The sequence below is a fragment of the Macaca mulatta genome, chromosome 5, assembly GCF_049350105.2.
Source record: "Macaca mulatta isolate MMU2019108-1 chromosome 5, T2T-MMU8v2.0, whole genome shotgun sequence".
Taxonomy (NCBI): domain Eukaryota; kingdom Metazoa; phylum Chordata; class Mammalia; order Primates; family Cercopithecidae; genus Macaca; species Macaca mulatta.
The window spans coordinates 144,691,393-144,697,803 of NC_133410.1; the positions used below are offsets into that span (position 1 = coordinate 144,691,393).

At 31.6% G+C, this 6,411-nt stretch overlaps 1 long non-coding RNA gene across 1 annotated transcript in view; it reads right to left on the reverse strand.

The window, feature by feature from the left end:
* Positions 1-5,951, reverse strand: part of LOC106998456 (uncharacterized) — a 52,978-nt gene extending 47,027 nt beyond the window's left edge. Inside the window, exon 1 of the long non-coding RNA XR_001444915.3 lies at positions 5,893-5,951. This is a non-coding gene — a long non-coding RNA (uncharacterized LOC106998456). The remainder of the gene's footprint in view (positions 1-5,892) is intronic.
* Between the last annotated feature and the right edge of the window lie 460 nt (positions 5,952-6,411).

Genomic DNA, 6,411 nt, shown 5'->3' on the forward strand with positions numbered 1-6,411 from the left:
CTTCTAGATTTTCTAGTTTATGTGCATAGAGTTGTTTATAATATCCTCTGATAGTTGTTTGTATTTCTGTGGGATTGTGGTAATATCCCCCTTATGGTTTCTGATTGTGCTTATATGAATCTTGTCTCTTTTCTTCTTTATTAGTCTAGATAGTGGTCTATCTATTTTATTATTTTTTTTTCAAAACAAAACGCCACCTGAATTTGTTGACCTTTTGAATGTTTTTTCATATATCCATCTCCTTGAGTTTAGCTCTGATTTTGGTTATTTATTGTCTTCTGCTAGCTTTGGGATGTGTTTGCTCTTGATTTTCTAGTTATTTTTGTTGTGATGTTAGGTTGTTAAATTGAGATCTTTCTAACTTTTTGATGTGGGTGTTTAGTGCTACAAATTTTCATCTTAATACTGGATTAACTGTCTCAGGGATTCTGGTATGTTATATCTTTGTCTTCATTAGTTTCAAAAAACTTCTTGATTTTTGCCTCAATTTTATTATTTTCCTAAAAGTCATTCAGAAGCACGTTATTCAATTTCCATGTAATTGCATGGTTTTGAGTTAATTTCTTAGTCTTGAGTTTTAATTTGATTATGCCGAGGTTTGGGAGACTGTTATTTCAGTTATTTTGCATTTGCTGAGGAGTGTTTTACTTCTGATTATTTGATTGATTTTAGAGTAAGTGCCATATGACAATGAAAAGAATGTGCATTCTATTGCTTTGGGGTGAAGAGTTCTGCAGATAGCTATAAGGTTCATTTGATCCAGTACTGAATACAGGTCCTGAATATCTTTGTTAATTTTCTGTGTTGGTGAACGATCTAATATTGTCTGTGGGTTAAAATCTCCCACTATTATTGTGTGGCAGTCTGTCTCTTTGAAGGTCTCTAAAAACTTGTTTTATTAATCTGGTTGCTCCTGTGTTGAGTGCATATATATTTAGGATAGTCAGCTCTTCTTGTTGAATTGAACCTCTTTAAAGCCCTTTTTTGTCTTATTTGATCTTCGTTAGTTTAAAGTCTGTTATGTCAGAAACTAGGGTTGCAACCTTTGCTTTTTTCTGCTTTTCATTTGCATGCTAGATTTTCCTCCATCACTTTATTTTGAAGCTATGTATGTCATTGCAAAGGTGAGATGGAGCTCTTGAAGACAGCATACCAATGGGTTTTGGTTCTTTATCCAGGTTGCCACTCTGTGAATTTTTACTGGGGCATTTAACTCATTTACATTTAAGGTTAGTATTGATATGTGTAGATTTAATCTTCTCATCATGTTAACTAGTTATATTGCAGACTTATTTATGTCATTGCTTTATAATGTTACTGGTTTGTGTATTTTAGTGTATTTTTGTAGTGACTGGTAATCATCTTTCCTTTCCATATTTAGTGCTTTCTTCAGACGCTCTGGTGATAACAAATTATCTCAGTATTTACTTCTCTGAAAAGAATCTCTGAATCATTTTGGACATTGTTTTCCTGAATTAAATTGTAACCAATAGATATAATTATGTGTTTTTTTTTCTAGTCACTTTTGTTCATAAATTTGCATGTGTGGAATAAGTGACGTGTTTAATTTGAGTTTTAGTTTTGCTAATAAGTAAGACAAAACACAGATGATCAAGGGTCAGTGTTATATTTATTAAATATTAAGAATCCAAAACTTCATGGTGATCTTATCCAGGATATCATTTCTTTACATTTGCCTGACACACACACACATAAACTTTCTGCTTACCAGGGAGGTTTTATCACCTTATTGAAAGATTCAGTGATGCGGTAGCTTTCCAAATGATGGTCTACCTTATATGTCTCAATGTGCCCCTAGTTGATATTAATTTATTCTACACATTGCCAACAGATTAATCTTTATGATACCCTATTTCACAAATAATATATTTTGTAATTAAAAAACCATGCATGTCTCCTTTGTGAGAAATCACAAAATAACGTAAAAGCTTTGTTTATTACTCTTAACCTTAGAGAAAACCAATTAACCTCCTTTTTGCATTTTTTCTGACAATGTTGTGGAAATTATTATATTTCAGTGACAGAAAATATTTTAATACTCTTTAAGTAGTGATAACTGTTAGTTAACAATCATAAAATATTTATTTTATATTGCCCAACTAAACTATTTTAACCATTTTATGGTTTAATATTTTTGAAAATATTTGTAATTTTTTGTAGTTAAATCCCTTTATTAGATTCCATTTTTATTTCCGAAAGATCCACATAAACTATTGATGAGAAATAGATGTATTTCTCTAGTAATGACTCATGCCTAAGCTCGAAATTTATATATTTTACTTGGTTTTACTTCCTGCTTGATTTTTCACTTGGATATTGAATAGGAAATTCAAGCATAATGTCTCCAAATATCTTGTTTCAACTCTACCATGTCCCTGTCACAACCTACTCCCCATGTCTTTTGTATTGCAGTAAAGTGTACCATTATTCACCTAGATGTTCATTCTCAAACATGATGTTTGATTTTACTCTGTCTACCTCACCAATACATCATCAAATACTGTCTGTTCTACTTTCATACAGCCTCAACAATACAATCTCCCATTTCACAGAGTTCTACTCAATTCCTTGTCTGGAGTTATGCTTTTAAATATCAAACCCTCTTACAGCTTCTCATCTCCTTTACAAAGAGGTTTAAGCTCCTACAATGCCCTGTACAAACTGTCTTCTCATGACCTTTCCAAATTAATCTCTCATTTATCTTCCCATTATCACACACTTCATGTTAGATAGGCTTGCTACTTTTCACTCCTTAAGCATGTTAAGCCAGTTCTGCCTTACCTAGGAACTTTACTCTTACATTTTTTTCACCAGACAAATGTTTCCCTCAGATCTTATCACAGTGTCACATCAGTATTTTTCAAGTGGTCCTTCCTGAGAGATGTCATTAGTAACTTTCCTCTGTAAAATAGTCATCAACCTTGTGAGCCTCTCTCACTTCCTTCTGCCTTTTGTCCCTTCCTTTTTTTCTAATCCACACTTAACCAAAAGATCTCATATTTCTATCTAGATGTACAGATTTATTATCTCATCTTCAATTTAACACCCCCCCCCACACACACACTTTATTGTAATTACTTCTATTCATTTCTAGCCTCTCCATCTCATAACTTTATGACTATGGGAAGATCTGTTTTCTTGTTCACTATTCTATCATCAGTGCCTAAATAGAATTCTTCTTAATATGATAACTGTTTAATAAATATTGTTTGAAAGAAAGAAGAAAATATGAAGTGAGAGAAGAATGAAAGGGAAAAAAGAAGAAAGGCATTGCGAAATCTGAATCCCAAGGTATGATAATTTTTTAAATGCCACGTAATTTTAATATCCTTCTTTGACAAAGCTGGAACAACAAAAAATATGCCTTCTTTGCTCAGTTGTCATAGGAAGTGTTATGCAAAAGGGAGTATCATAGTAAGGAAAATGCCATTCAGTGAGGCATCTGGAAATTTGTATGAGCATTTTGTTGTCACATGTGGATGGCATTGAATGTATGTGGATGAGGACTGTTAGATATTCTGCACTGTGCAAAAATAGACCTTTGTCATGTACATATTTTGAATGATCTGATATGTATTTATATATGATAAAACCTAGAACTAATATTTTGTATATAAATAAAATGTTTCTGGAACCACATTTTGCATGCATATACTTTTCTAACAATATTAAAACTGTATAGATACAGAAAATATTTTTTTATTTGGGGGCATGTAATAAAAAACTGTTCAGTATTTCCCCAAACTTGTATCAGCAAAGGCAATGCCACTCTTTATATTCACCTACCACTATCAGTGGCAATTGTCTGTCTAATATGATGCAAAGGCTTGTGTCTGCTCCCAAAGGTGTGATTATTAAAGGACATATTATTTTTTAACTTAAATTTGCTTTTATGTTTCCTAATACAGTTAGGGCATTATATTATTTTTTTGTAGCTGCCTATGAAGTTGGGTTACAGTTCCTCTGTTTATCATTGCATGATAACAAATTCACTACAATATATGAGAAGTTGGTTTGAAATGATTGAGAATGAATGGTCTAACATTTAGCTTGTTCATATATGTATTTTATATATGCATTTTATTCCTATTTTCATCAGCAACATCTAATATCACTACTACTTTGCATAGTGAAATATGATAATAACAACTAACTGCTGTCTTTTTCTAAGGGTCTTCTGCTAATCACTTTATGTTTATTATTCCATTAATCCTCTCAAAACCTGTATAAGGTATTGAAGAAAGTGAAGTTCAAAGAAATGATGTCTTATGCAAATATCACAAAGCTAGTAATCATGAGATATGACTTGATCTCTTGTCGGTGTCCTTCTTTTCAGACATGGACTTTGTATTTTTATGCTCCATAGCACATTCTAAAAGGTATTATGCACAGTTATTCCAAAAAAAAAAATCACTCAAATTTCCTTTAATGGATAAAAGCAGGAGCATGGGCAATGTTACGACTCAGACTCAGACAACACCTCAAAGCCATTATAAGTGGAGACTTCTTCATGTTCCAGTTCTTGGAGATATTTGGTTTGGGTCACCTGTTTTCTCTGCTGGCATACCCATGAGTGCCTCTATGGCAGTTGTTCCTACCATGGTTTCACCAGAGAGTAAGTCCTGTGTCATATGCTTCATACAGAAGATGTTCACAACATATGTAATATTTTTGATAATAGTAAACCCCAGTCAAGAAAGAAAACTCTGTTAAACGGCATATTGCTTACTTAATGTGAACTATTTCAATCTGTATGCAAAATTCAAATAATTCAGTAAACGAGTCATTCTTTAAATTAAGCCATCAATTAAAATCATTTTTCAATGGAAAGGAATCCTAGTTTGAATTAAACATGTGACATAATGTCAAGACAATGTTTAAATTCTTTGAATAAAAGAATTAAAACTCACACTGAATTTGGAATTTGATTTTCAAAACTGATTTAAAACAACTATTATCTACTTGTAGCTAAGCATTTTAAATGGTTTCAAATATTAATTTAAAAATCAGACTAGGTATCTAAATTATAAATTTAAAATTATTATGTTCAAAATATCAATGAAAAGAAACTAATTTTGTATTAGTTAGATAGTTGCTAACATTTAAAAAATAAACAACTGCATTTCTTCAGGTAAAACAGGAAAATTCAATCCCTAATTTTTATCAATCTTTTGATTTGAAAATGTGACAGTAATTGTAAATCTTGTTGACATGATTTCCCCATGTTCTGGCAAATATTTGAGCTTATATTTAAACAGCCAACACTCATTACCTGTTACTCTGGTTTCCTTTTCATTTTGGGGAATATGTTCTTTTTCTTGTGTGGCAGGATCATCCTAACTAATAGGTTTATATTACCAAGTATGAAGAAGGTGACTACATAGACAATGCTAATAGCATGTCATCATTTTTATAGTTACATATTCTGTGAAAAGCAATTTTTTAAAGGTAAGAATTCTTAAGTAAGTATTATAGGATTAGTAGTAACAGGAAAAGATTGTGTCTGTCATGGCTTAAGCTGAGCAAGGGAACCCATCTCTGCTTTCTTTTTATATTTGTTTAGCTTTAGCAGTAACAAGGCACTATTTGCCTAACAGATCCTCACTAGGTAAGAGCCTACATCCAGCCTATGATATCAGCATTTTCACTTTAAAATTCATTTGATTAATAACTTAGTATCCCTGATGTTGTCTGATATATCTTAGCTCAGTGACTAATATTTATTTTGAAATGCAGGGCACAATAAATCCGAAAAAAAGTTAAGTCCATTTATTTTCTATTAAAGCTATTCAAAAGAATAGTTCTAATTGAATGATGACAATAGGATTGAGGGAACAAAAGAAAGATAAAAGATTCTATAATCCTTCTGACCAGGTTTGGCTGCAGATGACCTCTTGTTCTTTCTCTGATTTCTCATTGTTGCACAAGAGCCTGTACAGAACAGAACAAGAATTCTTTAGCCTCTGTCGTGCAGCATTAATAATGCCTCTTATCTCTTATAACATTGACCTATAAATAAATGGGAGTTAAAGACTATACAGCACAAGATCAAAAGTATATTTTATGTAATGACAGTCTAACCATCAGATACATTAAAATATTGAATATATACAAATCCTAGGTCAGTAAACAATTTCTGGTATGGAATAATAATAAAACTCTCAATATGTGAGATATGAGTGGAAATTATTGATTAGGCTCAATTAAAAATTAGTCTTCAAGGTACAGTTTTTTAAGATTTATATTAAATGACCCTCTTTACTTCTTGTACAATGGCTTGTCTTGAAGTTTATTTTATCTGATATTAATATAGCAACACTAGCTTGCTTATGTTTAATATTTGCATGGGATATATTTTAATATTTTACTTGTGAGTCATTCATGTTCTTA